At 44.9% G+C, this 22,742-nt stretch overlaps 1 long non-coding RNA gene across 2 annotated transcripts in view; it reads left to right on the top strand.

The window, feature by feature from the left end:
• Positions 1–8,534: 8,534 nt before the first annotated feature.
• Positions 8,535–22,742, top strand: part of LOC138531582 (uncharacterized) — a 422,412-nt gene continuing 408,204 nt past the window's right edge. For both annotated transcript variants that reach the window (XR_011284853.1, XR_011284854.1), the window contains exon 1: positions 8,535–8,730. This is a non-coding gene — a long non-coding RNA (uncharacterized lncRNA). The remainder of the gene's footprint in view (positions 8,731–22,742) is intronic.

Genomic DNA, 22,742 nt, shown 5'->3' on the forward strand with positions numbered 1-22,742 from the left:
CGACCTCACCGACTCGGGCACCCTAGGATAAAGGTGGAAGAGGTGGCTGAGGGACTTTGAGGTATGCCTGAAAGCGGCAGGCGCACTGGAAGATGACCAAAAACTCAATCTTCTAAATCATGCTGTCGGACCAAATGTCCGAGACATTCTCGACGAAATTCCCGAGGACAGCACAGACACGTACGTCAAGCTAAAAACTACGCTCACAGAATATTTCACACCTCACACCAATGTAGACTATGAGCAGCACATTTTCCACACCACCAAACAACAAAAGGGTGAAACCATAGATGCATTCGTCATGAGATTACGAGCGAAAATGAAGCACTGTGATTTCAATAATTACTCTAATGAGGAGGCCCTCAGGTCACAGATCATAGTGGGATGTGAAAGTGCCGACTTCCGCAAGCGACTCCTGCAGAAACCGCGCAGCCTTGACGAAATTCTTCGACTGGCTCGCTCGGATGCAGCCCTAGCTGCACAAGTGGAAGGTTTGGATGACATAAAGATTACACATGGAAAACACGAATGCCTCAACAAACTGGAAGGGACTGCAAGAAACAGTGATCCGTTCTGCTACCGGTGCGGACACGAATATCCCCACAAAGGAATATGCCCTGCAATAGGACAAAACTGTTCCGCGTGCGGTGGTGAAGACCACTACAAAGCCGTATGTCTGATCTTCCGCAGCAAGATGAGAGGGGCTGGAAGGAGCCACAAGCCCATACCAGAACCAGAACAAAATCAAACAACGCCCTACCGCAACCATCGAGGGTCACACCAGACCCATGAACAGGGGCGCCACAAACATCACGACGACCAGACGGAAAGAAGGCATGAGAAGAGAAATTGGAGGGAGAACAGAACACCACTTCCCAGGTCAAGGAGAAGACCATGGAGATACGTACGGTGCCTCATCGAACAATCCCAGTCTGACAGCGCGTCCAGTGTTTCGTCGGATGAGAAAACACCCAAATCGGAAAGACACCCAGAAACACCAAGAAGGAAAGGATACCTATATGCGCTAGGAAACAGCACAGCAAAAGAGCATAGCCCAATCCTCAGAATACAAGTGAATCAAGCGACAGCCAAATTTCTAATTGACACGGGAGCAACCGTAAACGTGATCAGTGAGAAAGTTTACGAGAGCATACCTAATGCCCCCCCGCCTGCAACCAGCGCGAACACTCATTTTTCCCTATGGATCAAAGACCCCGCTCGCATGTAAAGGCTTCTTCATGGCCTCGTGCCGATACAAAGAACATGAAAAGAAGATACCCATGCACGTCCTCGAAGCAGCGACTGAGAGCGGATGCATACTAAGTTATCAGGCAGCAATAGAAATGGGACTAATACACATATTGTACCGTCTTATGGTACGCAAATACCTAGACCCCACTGCAAGCATAGAACAGGTGTTCCCCTCACTATTCAAAGGCCTCGGGAAGCTGAAGGACAGACAAATAGAACTCCACATTGACCCCAAGGTCCCACCCATAGCCCAACACTATCGAAGAATACCCATAAACATCCAAAAACAAGTGGAAAAGGAACTATCAAAATTGCTGGATGCAGACATCATTGAGCCGGCAGAAGGACCCACGCCATGGGTCTCCCTAATTGTACCAGTACCCAAAAAGGACTCTCAAGACATCCGAATATGCGTGGACATGAGAAGGCCGAATGAGGCAATACTTAGGGAACGCCATCAAGCCCCGAGGATAACAGATATGGTACATCTATTAAATGGGGCAACTGTGTTCTCTAAACTGGACCTCAACAAAGGGTACCATCAGCTGGAACTACGCAAAAGCTCTCGATATATAACAACTTTCGCCACTCACCTAGGACTCTTCCGCTACAAACGGTTAAGTTTTGGTGTGTCGTTCGCTGCTGAAATCTTTCAGGCAGAAATTCACAACATCATCAAACATGTACCCAACTGCCTAAACTATAGCGACGACATCCTGGTGTTTGGTCAAACTCAAGAGCAACACGATGATACACTAATGAGAGTGTGCATGGCCCTGGAAGAGGCACAAATCACACTAAACAAAGACAAATGTGAATTTCGCAAGAAAACGCTCCGCTTCTTTGGTCACATATTCTCTGAAATGGGAATGACACCCGACCCGGAAAAAGTGAGTGCACTCCGAGAAGCCCCGCCACCCGCGACTACATCAGACCTCAGGTCCTTCTTGGGCCTTGCGAGTTACTGCACCCGATACATACGAGATTTCGCATCCATCAGTGAACCCCTCCGAGCACTCACCAAACTCAACACGGAGTTTACATGGTCCCCTCAGTGCCAGGAAGCATTCCAAACGATTAAAGATCGCATATCCGACGCCCAGAATATGGCATACTTCGACCCCAAAAGAACGACAGAACTCATTGTCGACGCCAGTCCAGTAGGCCTAGGCGCCGTCCTGACACAACTCGATGACCGAGAAGAAAACAAGAAACATATCATATCTTATGCCAGCTGAAGCCTCTCCAAGACCGAGCAAGCCTACTCGCAGGCAGAGAAAGAGGGCCTGGCCGTGGTGTGGGCCTGAGAACACTTCCATTTGTTCCTATACGGAAAGCCTTTCGTAGTTGTAACGGACCACCAAGCCCTCACCTTCATTTATGGCAACCCTCAAGCTAAAATGCCACCACGCATTGCCCGATGGGCCCTCCGGCTACAGGACTATCAATTCTCCATCACTCACAGACCCGGAAAAGAACAGAACCCTGCCGACTTCCTCTCGAGACACCCGAAGGACGCGTGTGGACCAGAACCATCCATAGCTGACCAGTACATAAGATATGTCATTCACAGCAACACACCGCAAGGTCTGGACATGGATCGCATCATCAGTGAATCAAACACGGATCAAGGGATACAAACCATCCTCTGATGCCTAGAGACAGGGCGATGGAAGCATGCCAAGCAAATTCGAGAAAACATGAACGAGGATGTCAAGCGGGATCTCACCTGTTTCCTAGCTGTGAAGGAAGAACTGGCAAAATCCGACGAAGGGATGCTGCTAAAAGGAACAAAGCTAGTCATACCGCGCAGTCTGCGCCAGAAGATACTCGAACTTGCCCACGAAGGACATCGAGGAATTGTGTCCACCAAAAGGATGCTGAGGCAGAAAATATGGTTCCCACAGCTAGATACCGCAGTAGAAGAACTGCTACAAGACTGCCCCACCTGTGCTCTCGTGAAGCCACACACCTCCCCAGAACCTCTAAACATGACCGCACTACCTGAAGGGGCCTGGGAAGAAATAGCCATCGATCACTTTGGGCCCATGGAAGGAGGAGAATACATCCTGGTGGCAGTAGACGAGTACTCAAGATACCCCGATCTACAGATAGTCCCATCAACATCTGCACACCACACCATACCAGTCCTAGATCGGATGTTCGCAACATACGGAGTACCCAAAGTAGTCAAATCTGACAATGGACCTCCATTCACAGGCCAGGACTTCCAAAGATTTGCCGAATACATGGGTTTCAGACACAGAAAATTAACACCTCTATGGCCACAAGCCAATGGGACCGTCGAACGGTTCATGAGCAACATCAAACACACCACACAAATTGCTCGCATCACGGGCGAACCTGTGGAAAAACTGTTATACCAACTCATGCGAGACTACAGAAATACGCCACACAGCACCACGGGGAAAACACCTTCAGAAGTGATGTTTGGGCGAACAATAAGAACAAGAATACCACACGTAGCCATTGAGGAAGACCACTATGCAAGGGATGCAGAAATGAGGGTGCAGGATGCACACATGGAGGAAACCATGAAAAGGGCCGCGGACACAAAACGACAAGCCAAGACAAATGATTTGGCGCCAGGAGACATGGTCATAGTCCGCCAGCCCCAGCCTCGAAAAAACGTAGCCCCATTCAGCGAGGAGCCTCTCATCGTCATCCGCAGGAAAGGATCACTCATCACCGCGGAAGGAGACCGCAGAACCATCACAAGGAACTCTTCCCACTTCCGACGGGTATCGAGAGCCCCAGCCTTAGGTGACACAAACCTGAGTGATGAGCTTAATCCATGGGATGCTCCATATGAAGGAGATAGAGAAGACTCCGAAGGAGAAGTGAATCCTGAGACATGGACAGATCTTTCGACAAGAATAGAAGGTCGACCAACCAGGACGAGGAAAAAGCCCCACCGCCTCATTGAGGAGATGAGCTGAGTTGGACTTGAGGTTTAGTAACGGGGGGATGTGATGTCCTCACTTCCTTATCTAAGGACGACAGTCCTCTGTTTATGTTTGATCCGCGGGCTGTGACCCGCGTATGTTGAAGGGCGGGGTTACCGCCTAGAAGTTAGTCTAACGCCGGATCTTTAAGAATAAAGACGTGTTGCACCCCAGCTCCTTGTGCCGCCTCTCCTTTCTGGTATGCATGCATGAAAAGGGCGACACTTGAGTATGAGCGTGAGGAGGTCCACGATTGACTATACCACACTCCAGTCTGTGAACTGCCCCCATTACAGCAGGAATCTACGAATATTCCCCTTGGTGCACTTCGTGCACCGAGTTTGCGACCACCCCGAACCTTCCCCCACTGATGAGCCCCGCAAGTAACCCTCCACTTATCTAAAACCAATGGATACAGCGTCTCAAGAAAGGCCATGAGAATACCGCCTCGGCCCAGCATGGTCCCAGAAACCCACGACATTCCAGTCATTGACAAACGAGACCATCCCGCACTTTAAAATGACACTATCATATTAAAACGGATCACTGTAACCATGTAAACGTTCCCACCTTAAACCTTACCGTACTTGTGGTGTTGTGAACCCATCGCCCCAGCACGAGCCAAAAAGTTGCCCCCACCCCTAAGAGGCCTTAGCGTCCCCCTGCAATTCAGTATCTGATTTGCCCATCCCGAGTGATCCCATTAGACCTGCCTTATATTTATGTCCTGATCTCCAGCTCTCTACTTTGCCACGTGCAAACACGAATTTAGCAAGCCCATGCATTCGATAGCCACGATCTTGATCGTGCTAAAACCGGGGCCGTTGACATCTGCCGCTCCATAGCTGTAGGATTAACCCACCCATCTCCTTGGTGAACAAACTTGGCAAACAAGAGTGGTATGAAAACTGCATGCACAACTATCCAGCCTACACTTTCCCAAGCATGCCGATTTTCCACTACTTTATAACTGATCCTGACAAACGCTGCCCTTACGAGGCTTGGCCTCTTTTGTGCACGTAGTTAGCTCCTTTCAACACTAAACAGCCCACCTTCCTTGATCCCCTCCTTTCCCCCACCCCTGCCGCCATTAGCCACGCGGGGCAACGATTCCAAACAAACCTGGGTTTTCCCGCATCATTCAGGTATACAAACGATGGCCCATTTCGGCCGCATGAGAACTTTGTCATTTTAGCCTTGTTCTTTACAGCTTGCGATCTATACATTTTGCGCCCGCAATCCAACAATCCCCTTTTCCCCCTACCGCCCACCATACTACTGACCCCATGACCCACCACCGGCCTTGTTTCCTACCATTGTATCCCCCCTCCCCCCTCCGTCCTTCTCCACGAGGTGCAGTGTTCCCGCACCAAACCTGAGTTCTACCCGATTTCGTCGCAACTCATATGAGGCGGCCTATCCATGCCGCCTGTGAACTTTATATGCAGCGGGTGGAGTGCGCGAATCACCCTTGCTTATCCTAACGACCCGCCGAATCGTACCCGCTGTGAGCTCGGCTTCCGGCGTAGGCGACACCGGGTACCCCAGCCAATACCACCGCCCGCACCCCCCCTTCTTTCCCTCCCCGTGCTCGCGCCCAGCTTGCCCTAACCCTCCCAGCCGCACACGACACGCTGCTGCGTGTTCACGCAACTTTTCCAATAACGGCGACAAAACGAAACCTTCAAATCTGTTACCTTGTCCCGCCCAACTTTAAACGACCACCGCTGCTACTGGAACTCCTGAAGCGTCCTTCCCGAAAACGAACAGTCACCTTCCTGTGGCTCACCAAAGACGTCCTCCTACTCGAACTCCGAACTCGAACTCCAAAACCAACGCAACTTTTGCTGGGAGTCGGTAGAGAGAGATCCAGCTACGCTTTCCCAGGTATTTATGGCGCCTCTGGGCGCGCTCGGGATGACGTCAACCCCCCAACCCCCTCCTGGGTGGGGGAATGCTTGGCTCCACGCCCCCCCTCCCGACTCCCCTTCCCACAGTGCCTCATGAGGAAGTTGGCACTAAGGGGGGTCGCCGCCGAGGGGCCCTCCTTTGTAAGGCGTGGGAGCCCATCGATGTGTGGATTGTTTTGTTGTTGCAGTGTAGTGAAGTTTGTGCGGATTGTGTTGTAGGCTTGTGGTTGTGTTTGGTTAGAGTTTGAGAGGTGTATGCAGAGGGGTGAAATTGTTAGTGGATTGCTTAATTGGCATTGCTGTCCAGAAGTGGGGCTTTGAATTTCCGTATTCTCTCCAGGTGAGGTGCGGGAGCATCTTTGCATCTCTGTCCTGGTCTGGGCCGTCCGATACTCACAGTCCCTTTCACACATGGCATCCACTCACATCAAAAAATCACCACAAAAGAAATGTTAGCCCAAACCAAAACACGGGACAGGCAAAGGGTCATGCAAAGAGTTCCACTAACCAGGTACTGAGGGCCATTCAGGAAGGCAATTTGAGGGACAGGCAAAGGGTCAAAACGAACAGCACAGAGAATGCAAAAGAACCCACGGAAATCCGAGTGGAACTCACGGAAGAAAGTCGAGAAGCACAGTTCTGAGGTAAATGCTGGCATTTATTTCCTTCTTTGCAGGCGTTCCATGAGCCGTGATTTACGTTGCAGACGTGGGTGCTGGTGTAACACATTCAGCGTAGCTTTCTGGGAAGTGTAGTTCCTGCCGTAGCCATGCTGTAAGCTCCACCGCAGGCGTCACCTTGCCAGGTAAGAGAGGGCTTGTCGCAACAGAGGGTGTCTCCAGAAATCTGTGAACCCTTGCTGACCTTGGAATCCAGGAAACTATTCTTAACTGGATTGCCTTCTATCCCTCTCATCAGTCATTCTTCATATTGTGAAACATGGGCACCGCTGATCCAACCTCCCTTGTAGTTGGCGACCCCAGGGGTCCATCCTTTGCCTCTTACAATTCCCCCTCTGCACCTCCTCCCTCAGGCAACTGATCTCCTCCTGAGGGTTCTCTAGCACCTCTTTACAGACGACATGAAAACCTTTTTCTTCTTCCCCACTTTAAGGCCTGAAGTCCCTGCTTGCATATCCGCTTGTCTCTCTGATCCGGCACTGGATGGCACTTTGTTGTCTTACCTCCAGCAAGACCAAAGTAATCTACCTTTGTGCCTCAAAAGCCTCCCCTCTCTTTCCCTCACCGATTTAATTTCCAGCTGACTAACTCGCTACTTGCCCCCAAGCATGCTAGTATGGTTTCCCTTTCGATAGCAACCTTAACCGTCAAACACAGCCTGAAAGTACCTGTTAAATATCAAGAACATTGTATCCTTCGAACGCACTCTCACAAAAGCCTCATAATGACCTTGGTGCTCAGCCACGTTAACTACTGTGCCAGCCTCCTCTGTGGATTCTGCCTCTAAAATCTCTCCCTGCTTAGCACAGTACTCAATTTTGCCACCCAGATCATCTACACTCCACTGCAATGCAATACTATCCACTCTCTCTAACCTCACTCAAGCTCTGGCACCTATATCTAGAAGGAGCACCCTCCAAGGACATAAAGATTACACCCCCCTCCCCGACTACCCTGCTCCATCATACATACTACCCTTTATATAGCCAGTGTGCTCACACCCCTGCGTGTCATGTGTCTTGTCCTGTCTCCGGTTTCTCTACCATGTACTCCCCCCATCCTCTGCTTCCTCTCATTATTGGATCACTATTTTTCCCAGATTTACCCATTTACTGTTGTTTTCTTTTCAAGGAGTTCCTAAGCAAAGCACCGACCCTGTGCACTCAATGAAAAAATATGATAACAAATATGCCAGATTCATGAGTGCGTCAGTCATAAATCAGGTCACATTGTAGATTGGAAAATGTCCCTTAATGGTTTTGATTTTATTTCTTACTTCACCAAAGGGAAGAACCTGTGTCTATTGACAGCACTGTGGGGCTACCAGCAGAGCAACACACCCAGTATTCCAAAGACGCCCCTTTGTTTCCTGCTCCCTTGATTAAGTCTCAGCGCGGGGTTCGGGAAGCTATGAGAAAGGAAACATCTATCCGGCCCCTTCCGAGGATTGCTGAGAGCTCTGCGGGTACAGGAAATCTAGGTTTTAGCCAAATCACAGTACTATTCTGCACACGTATTAATAGTCGCAAAAATGTTAAAGCTGTGCTTCATGCAGTGAAGCTGAATAAACAGCCTCCATTCCAAGGATCGGTAGGCGAATGCTTGTCAGCTAGTTTTTATTTTTTCCGTTTTTCTCTGAACATTTGTCATGGTAGAGGTAATAGGTCATCCTCTAGAAAGCTTGGCTCTATTTCATTGAGAAAGTGCCTGGAGAGGCGTGCAATTTGGATTAGTGAGGCATAGTGGTTCTCCAGGCAGTGACTAATTGGTTCCAACTTTCAGTATAGAAACGGCTCCTGTGCAGTGGTGATGGAGAGGAGGCTGTGCCACGCAGTCCGTGAAGTGGCCAGGCACTGATGAAAAAGAATAGAGTACCCGAGAAGTACGGGTATTGAGAATTTCTGTGCTGCAATGCGGAAAAGGGTAAGTTGCCAACCGACTACAGTGGTTATAATGGCAGCACTGAGGCGGTGCGGGCCGGGGTGGGCAGAAAGCATCAACACTCATGCAGAGTTGTCCGTGTGCTGCCACTTTCATGTTAGCTGTCAAGGAGCAGCGAAAATGTCAAGGAGCGGCAAGAGGGACCAGTGAAGCTCGGTGTACCAGAGTTGAACCGTGGGGGAGAGCAGAGCTCTGCTCCATGTCTGAGTGCATCTCAGAGTAATAACGTGGGCATGCAGGCCGGGGGTGCTGGCGTTCCTTTCTCTGGATCTCAAGTAGCTGGGACTCTCTCCTATTCATGGTGGTGCTGACATGACAGCAGCAGAGTGAAGAAAAGGACCTTGGAACGCGGGTGGCGTGCTAGATGTCGTGCATTAAGCGCGCTTTGTTATTTCTTTTCCTTTTGATGTGCGTTCAACCTTCGGCACTCTATGTGCAATATATGTTATGCACATTTCAAGTTGAGCCATGTGCTGATCGCGGTTACGTTTGTAGTTCCTATTAAGCCGGAGTATGAAGGTACTCAATATAACTTTTTGACGTTGGCATAGGCTGCATGCATATTTTGAACTACGAACTATCTATGTGAATTCGGGTGGATCTGGGGGGCATTACTGTGTTTAGGGTTGACTTTTTTTATGAAGGGAACTCAATTGCTATCAATTTATTTATTTATTGTTTGCTTGTTAGGTGCTTATATCAAGCAGATTGAGATCAATAAGGCTGATGTTGATGGGTTTAGCCAAGTATGAGGCTGTTGATGGCTCAGACTTTGGAACAAATGCAGCATTTAAAGATCATAGTCTAGCCAACAACTGCAATGCATGTTTAGGAAGTTATTTGGTGACATGTCAGGCCTTTGGCGATTAAAGTTGATAACAAGAGTTAAGGTAAAGTTCATTTTTGCAGTTGTCACTACAAGATAAATTGTAAGCCACAATTGTAAACTACAGTAAAAAAAAAAATAATAAGGGTGCAAAATTGTAAATGCATTATGGTGCAAATGTTCATAATGATGTTTGGGACTGCATGTTCAAGTACTCTGAATGAGGTCTCTTGAGTGTAATGTTCATTTATGAATTAAGTCATAGAATGCAATATGTTATAGGTGTAAATATGTGTGCAGTATTGCAGGATAATATCTTAGAAACTTTCTCGGAGGCGGTGTCTGATCACCACTGTTTCTGGGAAAATGTGAAACACTGAGGTGGTGACTGATCATAGCTGCGTTTAGTACTTAAGTGTGTGTCTGGATTGTCATAAGGAAACTGTTTCTACAATGTGGGAATGGATTGCATGAACATTGTAGGTCTGCAAGGGGTTGATTGATAAACTTTGTATCACATGCAACATGGCTGGTAATGATAAAAATGAAGAATTATAAAATAAGTTACACGTTGGTTAGGTAAAACCATTAACATAACAAGGGTTATGCGTGTGTTCAAGACAAAACGATTGCTTATTAAGCAAGTTACCAGCTGGGTAGGGGCGACCATTAAAGTAACAAGGGTATGCGTGTGTGCAAGATAACATGATTGCTTATAAGATAAGTTACACGTTGGTTAGGTTAAATTATGGAAGTGGCAAAGGTTACGGGAGTGTGATTGGCAAAGGCTAAATGTGTTTAATTAAGGTTAGGAACTGAGCATTCATGCTTTTGGTAAGTCTATTAGGAACATTGCTATTCATTGTAAGCATGTCTTAGAGCAGTAAGGCTTATGGTAATTTGGTAAGCATGTCGTTGAACAACAAGGTGTGCAGTGTAAATACTGTACATTACGTATGGCGTACTATTTTGACAAGATTGAGTATTGAAGTTTGAGAGTTGTTTTCTGACACCATTAGTGCAGATTATTCTGCTCAGGTGTGAAACTTGAAGGTATAATATGCACCAGTCTTAAATGGAGCAGTGAGGTAGTCCATTCCTGGCACTACGGCATGGGTTTTGAGCATTAGTTGTAAGCACAAACATGGGAAGAAGGCAGTTTCCTTTTCTACCAACTTTCATCCTGAGTGTTCCTGCTCCATGTGTCTCACCTACCTAAGTCCCAGGATGCTGCACTCTACTTCCAGAATATTTTGTTAGATTGGTGAATTTATCTCTTGGAAAAAGCTTCTGATGGTGGCATTGCACATGTTGTGTGATGGTTCCCCCCTTCTGGACAAGATGGTCGCCTTTCTCCTGGTGCAGCTAGATACCTAGGAAATTTGAAATTCTAAATCGATTTGGGGTGGGAAGACATATTCCCTTCTGGCTTCCGTCCTTTTTTGCTGCTTGCTATCAGACGATCATGGCAGGGAATAGTGAGTCAGTGCCCATTCACCCTACATTTGATGTTACCTTATGGTCAATCCTGTCACATATCTTATTCAATCTGTACATAGAGTCATTGTATGACCCAGTATGTGGAAGGAGATTCCCACTTTCTAGCATACGAATTACACCCAGATCTAACCCACAGTGATGCAGAACAATCCAGTGGGCCAACAAAAGATTCAGCGACTTAGCAATATTTTGTTGCTCTGTTAGGGGAGTTCTCGGATAGAAAATTCGATCCCCAGGTGAAATGCAGTTTGTGGGGCTATTTAGGGCCTGTGCAGAGGGCCCCACTTCATGACCACAGACATTCTGAGGTACTTGGTGAGAGAACACACCATCATGTTCTCTTCAGGTGATTGCGCAGCATGGCCATTCTATAGACCTGTCACCAGCAAGAGGGATGGCTCACCAGCAAGAGGGGATGGCAGTGAGAAGGGGAGCCGTCAGTCTTTACAATTTACGGGATCAGTAATTGGTCCTGCCATGTGTCCTGAGATTTATTTTCCCAGGTGTGCTGAATCTGCCATTCCGTTGTGTCTGGGAGTTGTGGCTTCATGCAGCACGTGAGAGGAGAGGCCCACCTAAAACATCCAAAGTGAGGCAGTGGCATGATATGTTTCCCATTCCTGGTTTTGAGTCAACATTTTATTTTCCCAGTTGTATTTACCTTAAACAATAAAAAAAAAAATCCCTTAAAAAACATGAAACAAAAAATATCCCATAAGAATGTGTTACGTTTTCCTGATAGGAAAGTGACTCCTTGAAAAATTGTTAAGGCTCATAACTTGCAGCGAAGCCACACCTTGAAATATTGCTAAGGTTCATCTTTGCAGTGATTCCGCTTCTCCAAAAATATGTAAGGGCAGGGTCAGCCCTTGTATCAAAGAAGCCCCTTGAAAAATTGTTAAGGGTCATCCCTTGTGGCAAAGACACTCTTCGAAACATTTTTAAGGGTCATCATTGTAGCAAAGTATTTCTACGAAAAAAAGTTAAAGGTCATCCCTTTTGGAGAAGTGACTCCTGAAATCAAAGTTAAGGGTCATCCCTTTTAGAAAAGCCGCTCCTTGAAATATTGTTAATGGTCATCACCTGCATTCAACAAAGGATCCCAGGAACTTTGTGGCTCCAGCTGTTCTCTACGCCACAGCATGCTGTTGAGTATTTCTATACATATTAATTTTGGCTCTTGCAGATGTGAAACGTCAATCTAATGCTCCCATTAATCCAATCGCAATTGCATGCAAAGAACAGACAGCGGGGAATTGAACAAAGGAAATGTTTTTAAACAACTGGGTCTCAAGCTTTACCTTGGAACCCACTACAATATGGTATATATACAATTACAGAAAACAACAGTTTACCTGCCTCTATGAATCTCACTATGATAAATCCACAAAGATATCCACTTTCAATCATAACAATCACCATTTAAATATGCCTCATTATAGTAGACACTATACCTACTAACATTTCTGCTTATCATTGATCACTTTTTGAACATCACTAAGGTCTAACTAAAATATTATACACAATGCAAGTATGGCACCAGAGAAAATTACATCAATACACAAAATATAGCTTTGCACCAACTCCCTTGTTCAGGTGTGAGATAGTGAATATATTAACCCAAGTAGATGTCACTTGACATATAGTCAAGGACTGGCTAACATAGGGCTATTTGTTAAGCCATTTAAATGCAAAACGTGACTTGGTTGCATTTGCTCATGTAAGTTTGCATTCACAAATACTGGCGTGGGGAATCTACATGTTCTATTCTGAACCCACATGTATCCTATGTTTTCTGAAAGTGAGGGTGCAATTTTCTATATGTGTGTCTGTATGGCTTTCACGCAGCATGAATCTGTGTGTCTATGGCTTTCATTACACACAAATGGATTCCTTTCTATGTATTAAAAGGAGCCTACATGTAATGCGCTCAGTCTCTTTAAATTTGGGGATGGAGATGTACTATTCTCCAGTGAGAGATATTTAGTTAACATTCCCCACCCCCACCAGTACACCTGATTCTGCCTACGCATTGACAGACAAGAGAATGCAGATGATTTGCACTTCGCAAAGTTCTTAATTAATAGAATTCATGATTTCAGCATGCTTTTCGTTGTGCAAATATCCAGGCTATACTATGGTCACCGCTGTACTTGCATTGCAATGTGACCAACTGTGATTGGGTACAGGTTTACACCACTACCTATAGTCTCAACTAATATTTAAATTTACCAAGGCCATCCTACTTTAAGGTGGCAGCCAAAATGTTTCCCATTTTGAATTTCTTTTTTCACTGCAAAGTGGAATGGGCCTCAAAGAAACCACATTTGACTTTGTATTTGATACATAGAAGGAACACATAACATATGGGTATTAGCTCCTGTGTCATCCTGTCAGCAAACCCTCAATTCTGCTAGCCTTTTCAGAATCTCTCACATGGCGCAGACTTGTCATCCCTCTATGGGCTGCTCTGTCTTCCTTCTCTCAATGGACAGGGCTCAGGGACAGGTTTGCATCTACTAAGAGTCTATTCTCTTGCTCTGCAATCTCCAGTTGTGCCCTTATGTCTCTTCCTCACCCAGTATTCCATAATCCAAACTTCTCTCCTTCCTATGGGTAAGCTGCTCTAATAGGCCTTTACTGCACCCCCTTCTCTTAGCATAGATATGTGGTTTCCAAGCCACCAGACCAAAAAGGAGGGTGCTGCTGCTATTTATAAGGATAATCTAATATTGTTTATTTGCTCTAACCTCTGACTAGGTGCAACCTTGATCAAACTTATATTATGAGTTTCTACAGATCGAGACAAACATTTTGAGATCCTGAAGTATTGAATTGTATGTGTTTTTGCCATTTTTAAGCCATTTCCGAAAGGGCAACATATAATTCTGTTTCAATATTCTCAAATAGCTTACTTTTATCTGCAAACTTTCAAAATCTCAGATCAATCAGACCTTGCATTATGATGTAATACTTAATTTCATTTTTGCACATTTATGGCATTATTTTGGTTCATGAGAATACATTGACATTTCTTAGATGTGCACTTGAAGCAGGTCTACACAATAGGGCAGAGATGGCACACTGCCTAAGCGTTCCCTTTCTATTTCACCACTTATTCAAAGTAAAATATCTTGCACTTGTCTTCAATGACCTTTAACCTTGACTAATCCAAGGCTTGCATCTAGGTGCCTTTGACCCGATCTGTTAACCTTTCATGACTATGAGTTCATGTGACATGTATTCTTTAAGTGCAAGTCCCGATGTCTGAGTTCACGCCTGAAGACAATTTATGCTGTCTGTCGGAGCCCCCTCCCACCCCAATGCCCCCCTATGTCTGTCAGAGCCCCCCTCCCAACCCAATGCCCCCCTATGTCTGTCAGATCCCCCCTCCCACCCCAATGCCCCTATGTCTGTCAGAGCCCCCCTCCCACCCCAATGCCCCTATGTCTGTCAGAGCCCCTCTCCCATCCCAATACCCCTATGTCTGTCAGAGCCCCCCTCACACCCCAATGCCCCCATTTGTCTGTCAGAGCCCACTCCCACCCCAATGCCCCTGTTTGTCTGTCAGGGCCCCCCCAAGTCCCCTTATGTCTGTCAGAGTCCCCTGTTTGTCTCTCTGTTCCCCATCTCTCTTCCTCCTCCCTCCCGCAGCTCACCTCCCCCCTTCCCTCCCTTTTCCTTCCTTCTGTCTAAATCTGGTACTACCCCACTTGCCGTCTGGCATAATAATTGTAGCCGCCTGTTTTATGCAGCAGCCTCCCCCTCTCCTCTCCTACCCTCTGTCCTGTTGTAAGTTTTGGTACTACCTCAATTGCCGTCAGGCATAGAAATTGTAGTTGCCTGCCTTCTGCAGCCTTCTTCGCCTCCCAGTGCCCCTTACACTTCTACCACCATAGCACTTACTTTTATCATTGTCCCTTGACCTCTGATACTAGCTTGTCTGACCCCTCTTTTCCTGCTTGTCCTCTCCTCCCTCTCCCTCCCCAGTATTATCTCGGTTCAGTCGCTGACCACTAAGATAGTAACTTGTTTTGTTCCTCTCCTCTTCTCCTCCCTGCCCTCCCCCACACCTCCCCTCCTCCCCCGCCTCTTGTCATTCTTGCACTGCAACAATTGCCTAGTATTGCCTCCTTTTTTCCTTCCCTACCTCTCCCTTATTGTTCCATGCACTTGTACTATCTGGTATGATATGATAGTTTCTTTCTCACATTCCATTCCGATTTGTTTCAAGGACCTGTAAGAATGTAACTGTATTTTTTCCCATGCTCCCTTTCTCCTTGGAGTGCTTTGAAACACACTGCGTATAGGCGCTATACAAATAAACAATCAATCAATCAATCAACATACTCTGAAAGCCTGTGTTGAATACAATGGAGAAGCATCTTGGATAATCTTAAAAGTTATCCAGACTGACTATATTCTGTAATTCATTTCTGTTCAGTTCCAAATTAACTGGAGGCCCTGAACTATTCATGTATGCCTATATGTGAGAATAGAAAATTAAAATGCTATTTGATTCTGTTGAGCTGTTGAGCTCTGCTCCCCCAGGCTGTCATCCGCTCCACCCGGGCCAAGAAAGGGGGCTGGTTCCATGGGATCAGCTTTTGCAGAATCTACATCTAAGTCAGCACCTCTATACTGTCACTCAGATCACTTGTTATTTCTCTTGAAAGTGACTAATGCTTATTTCCAGAATGATCAGATTCAGATTGTCCTTCCTTCTCTCCGATGGCTGCATACATTGCCACATGTTTCATTCTGGATTTATCAGTAGTGGGACTTCCTTCTTTGGTTTCTAATAGTCTTGCAGCACTATTGAGCATAAACCTTTCCTTTACAGATAACTCAATTGTTTCCAAAATTCCCTACATCTAATACGCGTTCATTGCAAGTGCCTTCGCCCTAAATTTTCACACGCGTTTGTAAGACATCCCCTTCTTTTTGGTGGCCCTTTAGCAACTTTTGTAGGCTCCTGTTCTGTCTTCTCTAACATTTATTTGCCATTTTGCTTGCCAAGGCATAAACATTTTGTCAGTCCAGACAACCAATAAATCTATTTGTTATACAGCTCTCACACAGAAAAGTGTCTCCCTAAAAGTATTTGGTTTGGCTTTACTCACCCTCAAAGGAGTTACAGAAAAAAACATTCTCCCTCTCCCACACAATGTTTTCTGGCTCTCCCTCAAAGAACAGCTACTCCCTTAATAACTGTAAAGGCTTACATCTGAAATCAGCACAACTCTGGCAAATTAAAATGGCTATTCCTTACAAAGTAGAAGTACAAGTATATTTACTTATAAAGTAAAAAGAAAGGTAAGCCAAAGTAAAAAGTTGTTCTTAAAATAAAAGAATTTGTCTACAAAAATTAAGTAATGTTTTTCAGCAAGATGGGATTATTAGAAAGGATGACTTTGGAATTAAGCTAATGAGGCGTAGAGGTCTGTTTTATCTCTCTGCAATAGTCTGGCTGCAGGGAGGGAATAAAGGCCCTATTGCATCATTTCCGTAGTCACCAGTATCCCAAAATTAATCATTAGCATAGAGGTTTAATCGAGCTGAGTCTAACCATCAAATACTGATATGTTTACAAATGGCTTCAATTCTGGTTTGGAAGTTTCTAACCAATTTCAGCGTCAGACCCAAATGGTTTGAACCGTTTGACCTGATTCAAACTTTGTTTAGATAGACTTGAATCTGATTTGAGCTGTTTCACCCATCACTAGTTTTATTTGTGATCCTTCTTTTTCTTTAGCAAAGTATGTTAAAACATAAGGTAAGGTATGTTAATTGGTCCAATATAGTGTGGGGTGCATTTACCAACCTAGCAGAATTCCCCTCCATCACCAAGCTGCATTTCAGCAAGCAGTACTAGCAGAATGGCTGGGCTGACTCCATTGAGCAACATTGCCTTGCATCAAAACTGCATTTTGCAGCTACAAAATTGATGGCTGCTCTGTCTTTGCCAAGAACATATGGGGTGTGATGGAACATGGAACACCCCAAGAACGGTTGCCAGTGTTTTCCTTCTGTGCACCAAAGAAAAGAATTGAAAAGCAGCGCTGCTAGCTGCCAGCTCAGAATTTCCCATACAAAAAGAAAGCGTTCTGCATTTAAAAATGACTATGCACTGATGCCCTGTCCATCCTTTCAACTGTACACAATTTGGTTCCAGTAAGACCCAGCTATGTTTATCCACCTTCAGGTTGTGCTCCAGCAAAAAGGGGCATTGCATGACAGGCTGCGTCAGGTAAGATCTGTGAAATAACAAAGAACTTCACTCCAAGCCATACGCAAAACGCTTTCTTTTTTGCAACAAAATGACAAAGCTAAACCCTTCATAAGAAGCCCCCTCTCTCTTGGCTCATGTCAGTTTCATTGGACCCTTGCTTAGAACAGATTCCTGTGTAGTAGAAATGTACTATTGCCACGGAAATGCTCAGAATAAAGATACCTGGAAAAGCCCCATTTGAAAGAGACAGCCAAGGAAAATTAACCACGTATAAAAGGGTGCTTTTTACAAACAAGAAAATATCTGTTTAAAAGTGAAATGTTGAATTAAGGCCCTGTCCTTGCATAGAAATGTGATGAGGGTTTGTTTTAAAACATATATAGGATATTTAATTCCAGCAGTCTTGTTTTCTAGTTCAGAACAAAAATAAATAAATAAATAAATAATGTGCTGTGAAGCCAGCAAGATACAGGTTTGACAGGTCCTGGCTTCAGAGGGCCCTACCTTTCCTGACTACAGGATCCAACTCCCCCCAAGAAGACCAGCATCTGGGGCATATGATTAGGCAAGGGTGAAGCATCTCGCACCCTCATCAGACACTGCGGCTGTGCTCCAGCCTTGGACAAAGGATTTCTGGGACACATAGGTGTGACTTTCTCGTAGCACTTCCCCTCCACTCAAACTGGGGAGCTTCAAAGACAAATCCATGGCAGCACAGGGCTAGTGCCTGACAGTTGGCTGTGGGTTTAAAGAAAATGCCCTTATTTGGAAGACAAAGCCAGCTCATCTGTTGCAACAGACTGTTCTTATTTCATAAACATTAAGACTCTTATTTATGCAACCGGAAAACGCAGAAATGCAAAAGTTTGGCAGTTTAAAATGTATTTTTGTGGCATTAAAATAAGATATTGTGTCCTTCCCTAGCATGTATGGGACGCAAACGACAAGAAAATGTAAATCATGGGAAAAGTGTACGTGGTATAACTTTGAAATTGAATGGAAACATGTTCTGTGATAATAGGTACACATATATAACATTGTAGAATCTTAAGTGAAATATTTCCAATTAAAACTTGTGAAAGATTATTAGAACAACTAAACAACATCGTGCAGATGTGGGAATGGTAATGACAGGTTCAGTGTAAAATATGGAATCAGCTTGTGTGATTTTCCAAAGTACTACAACTGTAAAAATGTGCAATTTATGTCATAACTGATTTTGGCTAAAATAACTGTGGGAGGGCCATGGGCATTATCAGCACACACCTTCAAACTGCTGTCATGTCCCTGAAGTTCAACCGGCTGACAGGAAGGCGGTAACAGTCCCCTCTGACCAATCCAGTTGTTAGCGGCATGTCAAGCCAAAGGTCTGCCCCCATAGTAAATCCTGTGATATCATGATCCCTACATAAAGGAGAGGCATGGGGAGCTCTGGACACTCTCTTCTGAATTTCCCAGCTCCTGTGTATCCAGATATTCCATATTCACTCTACAAGATTCCAGATTCCACTGCAAGAGCATAGCTGACCCTATCCAGGCAGGGCAATGATCCAAAAAAACACTAAAAATCCCAATAACTCAGGTAAAAAGGGGAAAGGTGGCTGAATCCTAATTGGAGTTATCCAGTAGTACCTGCTTGCCATGACCAGACCTTGCCCAGCTGTTTTCTTCTAGGAGAGTCCGCCGCTGTGAACAGTGACCAGAAATTGCCTCGCTGTCCAGATACTCAGTCCAATGTTCAAAATACCCCATTCAAATGCTTGTTGTGAGTATTTCCCTTCCCCAACAACCACAAACTGCATCCCTTGCTCTGTTACATTGTATTAGGTCCAATCCCATAGAAATCCCATAACTGCCTTAGCAGGAATCCTTAAAATTATCAGAATCCTCTGTGTATCCTGTTCATTGATTTCCAAGTGTTAGTGCCATTCTTCCACTCATTTCTGTCCTTGTGTAAGTCCTTAGTACTATTTTGATTAAATAAATGAAATCTACCTAAAAGAGGCACACAGCGTGAAGGGGTTACAACTGCAGTTTAACCTTCTTATTCACGGGTGGCGTTTCTCTTTTCTAGCCAATAAAATCTAGTTTAAGTGAAACTTGTTGTTTCCTTTCCAAACCGATTTTTTCTGTCAACTGATTTTATTTTTAAAACCAAATTTACTTTCCTGTTAAGAATCTCATCCAGTCATTCATTTAGAGTTCCCTTTTCACTTTCATATTATCCCTGTGATGTGCATTTCTACCTCAGCTCACAAACCACATTCCGATTTTGTCTGTTTCACCTGTTTTTAAATCTGTTTTGACATTTAAACCCGAGAAAATTAGCAAATGTGATTTCTCCACGTGAGATTTGCTGCACTGTGTGTTCCTTCCAAAGTTGATTTTCGGAATTGTATGCCCATTGCTAGTACAATGCCTTGTAGTTTATAAGTGTTCTGACTTATTTGAGACAGCCATACTCATTTCTGCCTTATTCGTTTCTCTTCACATGTAAAACAAATATTTACTAATTCCAAATTCTATTTTGTGCAATTGAAAAGGTTTTTAAACCCGATTTTGCTTCCAATTTTGTGGTGAAGGTCGAAATTTAATTCTGTTTACTGCCTATTATACCAGACTCCTTGCTACTCCTTTCCATCCACCCAAAATTCAGTTAATCGGGGTCTGAGGGAGCGTTGCAGGGGGAGATCTTAATTGGGGTGCTATCTACCCAAAAATGAATATACCTCCCATTCATGTGTGCTTTGTGTATGTTATATTAGAAGGTCAAACTATGTGTATTCTATCATTGTACAGTGTAATTATCACGCCACTGGTGATTGCTGCCCAATATTAAATTTGTGTGATTTTGATGGAAATTTAAATATAAATAAATATTGTATTACCACCCACCGGCCTGGTTCGTGGTCCATTGTGGCCTGGGGTATTTGTAAACGGGGGTGTGAGGAGGGTTGGGTGCCATCTTAATCTGAATTCTTAGAAAATAAAGTAAAAGTGTTTTAATTGTGCACTGCAGCCTAGGCCAATATCAAGAGTACTGGTCTGGTGTGTGATTCCCCATTAGAATCCATAACAGATTGGGGGCTTGTGCCGGGGATTGAGAAAGTGTTGCCACCCGCGACCGCTTAACACAGTAGGCTAACCATAGGGGTAGTAATACGTTGTGCGGTTAGAAAGCTGTATTACACTGAAGAAAGCGCCCTCCCAAAACATAGACCCTAAGTATCAGGCCTGTGTGTAAAATTAAAGTAAAATAAACCCCAAACTAGATGAAAAGCAACAGAATACAGGTTACCATTGTATAAATAAATTAATAAAGAAACAACACTCTCCATAATGACCACAGTAGAGATAAACATGGCTAGGCAGCACCTTAGGCACAAGTTATTTGTCAAAGGAGAATGGACACAGCAAGATGAGAAGGTCTGGCTAGAAGAAATGATGCAACAGGTCACCGGCATGGACATGGATATGTGGCATGACGGTCGCCTATTACATCAAGCCTTGAGCGAGTTGTACATGACCACAAAAATGAAAGAGGAGCAGGTTAAAATGATCAGAATAACAGCCTACCAATATCTCCATATGGGAGCTATGGGGGAAAAACATGAAGAAAACAGAACCCTTGCGCAAAAACAGTCTGAGCTCTTAACCCAAATCCAGACTGAACAAAAACTAGTAGAAAATAAATTGAATAAGAGCCAAGATACTGAGGTAGAACTGGAAAACTACATCAAACAGCTGAAAGAGGAATTGGCTCTACAACAACAAAATAATTCAGACCAAGAGGCCCAAGAGAGTCAACTGGAATTAAAACAAGTAAAATACAATAACGCCAGCATAGAGCAAATAGTCACTTTAAAGAATCAGATAAAAAAATTGGAAGAGGAAAGTAATAAATTAATTTTGAAAGAACTCCACTTTCAATCAGAATTTGCTGAAGAGCGCCAGAAATTATGCACCATAACGCAACAAAGGGATGACCTGGTGGACCAAAGAGGCCATCTGTATAAGGAGAAAGAGGCCCTATACTAGGAAATGTGCAAATTAAAAAACAATCTGGAGAGAAGGGAGTCAGACCTTCAGGGACTGACTGGTATAAAAGAGGAATGTGAATAATTAATCGGATTTAGGAGACAAATGGAACTTGAGTTAGAGCAGGCCATATAGGTTCAAAATATGTAGAAAAAGGAGGTTCACCTCCTGCAACAGAAATGGTCTCAGTGTTCCCAGACCATACAGGTAGTACAAAGAGACAATGAGGCCCTCTGTGAGGAGAACAATAGACTCCATAAGCAGGTGGTAGCTCAAGAGTGGTTCATAGAGGCAAGTCAAGCCCTGATAGCAGAGCAAAAGGCTCAGACGTTTGCCTACTATCAAGAGGTAGGGGTTGAGAAGGAGAAACTAGGGAGGTTAGAAAAAGTGTGTGCCAGATTAAACCCAAACTGGAGGGACCCTGAACAAGTAGAGAGGGACAGGGCAACCACTGATCACAGTGTGAGGTCCTCTGTACTAAAGGCTGCAAATCCACGTACCAATTTGTATGCACAAGGCACTGCTGACTTCATGTCCGCCAGTTCACAGGAACAGGGTGTCATGGGGCAGCCAGACTTAAATAGGCCTAGCATTTTTGAACAGGTAGGACACCGCCCATCAGAGATTGATGGAAGGGCGTCCCTGTGTAGATTCAAAAATATCATGGCTGATGTCTCTGACCAGTAAGCCCCCGATGAAGAGAAAGTCAGGGAATTAGACCTACAGAAGCAGTATCTCCAGAGGGACCATTTGGTTCGCTTTGCAGAAAAACAGCATGAAATGAGGCCCAAAAGAGCATTCTAAAAACCTCCCCCCTATCAGGACAGAGGGGGAGATCTTCCCCTAATCCTGGAAGCAGAGAGGAGCCAGAAGACTACTCTCCTGTGCGCCACAGGGGAGAAGAAACTAGGCCCCACCATTCTGCGAGCCACTAATTAGCTCAAAGAATCAGGGAGCACCTAAAAGATAATGAGGGGGCCCTCAAACAGTAGTGAATCGGAGTCTGAGGGCAAATGGACTCAGGTGATGCAGCAAAAGAAGGCAAATAAACAGAGAGAGTTCTGGTGAAAGACCCCATTAGGCAGATCAAGTCTATTAGGAATTTCATAACACTGTACCACAAAAATGCAAAATATTCTGTCTAGGAGCATCTGGAACCTAATGAACAGATGATAGACACTTTTCACATCAACGATAGCCAGAACTGCATAGATTATGCCAAATGGACATTCTCTCCGGAGTATTCCAGCTTATTTGCTAGACTGGAAGACCAAAACCATTCAAGGTGGTCCACCTACAAGGCAGCCATGTTGAAGAACTTTTACGCCCACAGAAACCCCCAGGAGGCTCGCAAAGCAGCCTACAATTTGCAGTGCTGCGAAGATCATGCCCCAAGAG

The sequence above is a fragment of the Ambystoma mexicanum genome, chromosome 1q (genome assembly GCF_040938575.1).
Source record: "Ambystoma mexicanum isolate Mex_15411 chromosome 1q, UKY_AmexF1_1, whole genome shotgun sequence".
Classification (NCBI taxonomy): domain Eukaryota; kingdom Metazoa; phylum Chordata; class Amphibia; order Caudata; family Ambystomatidae; genus Ambystoma; species Ambystoma mexicanum.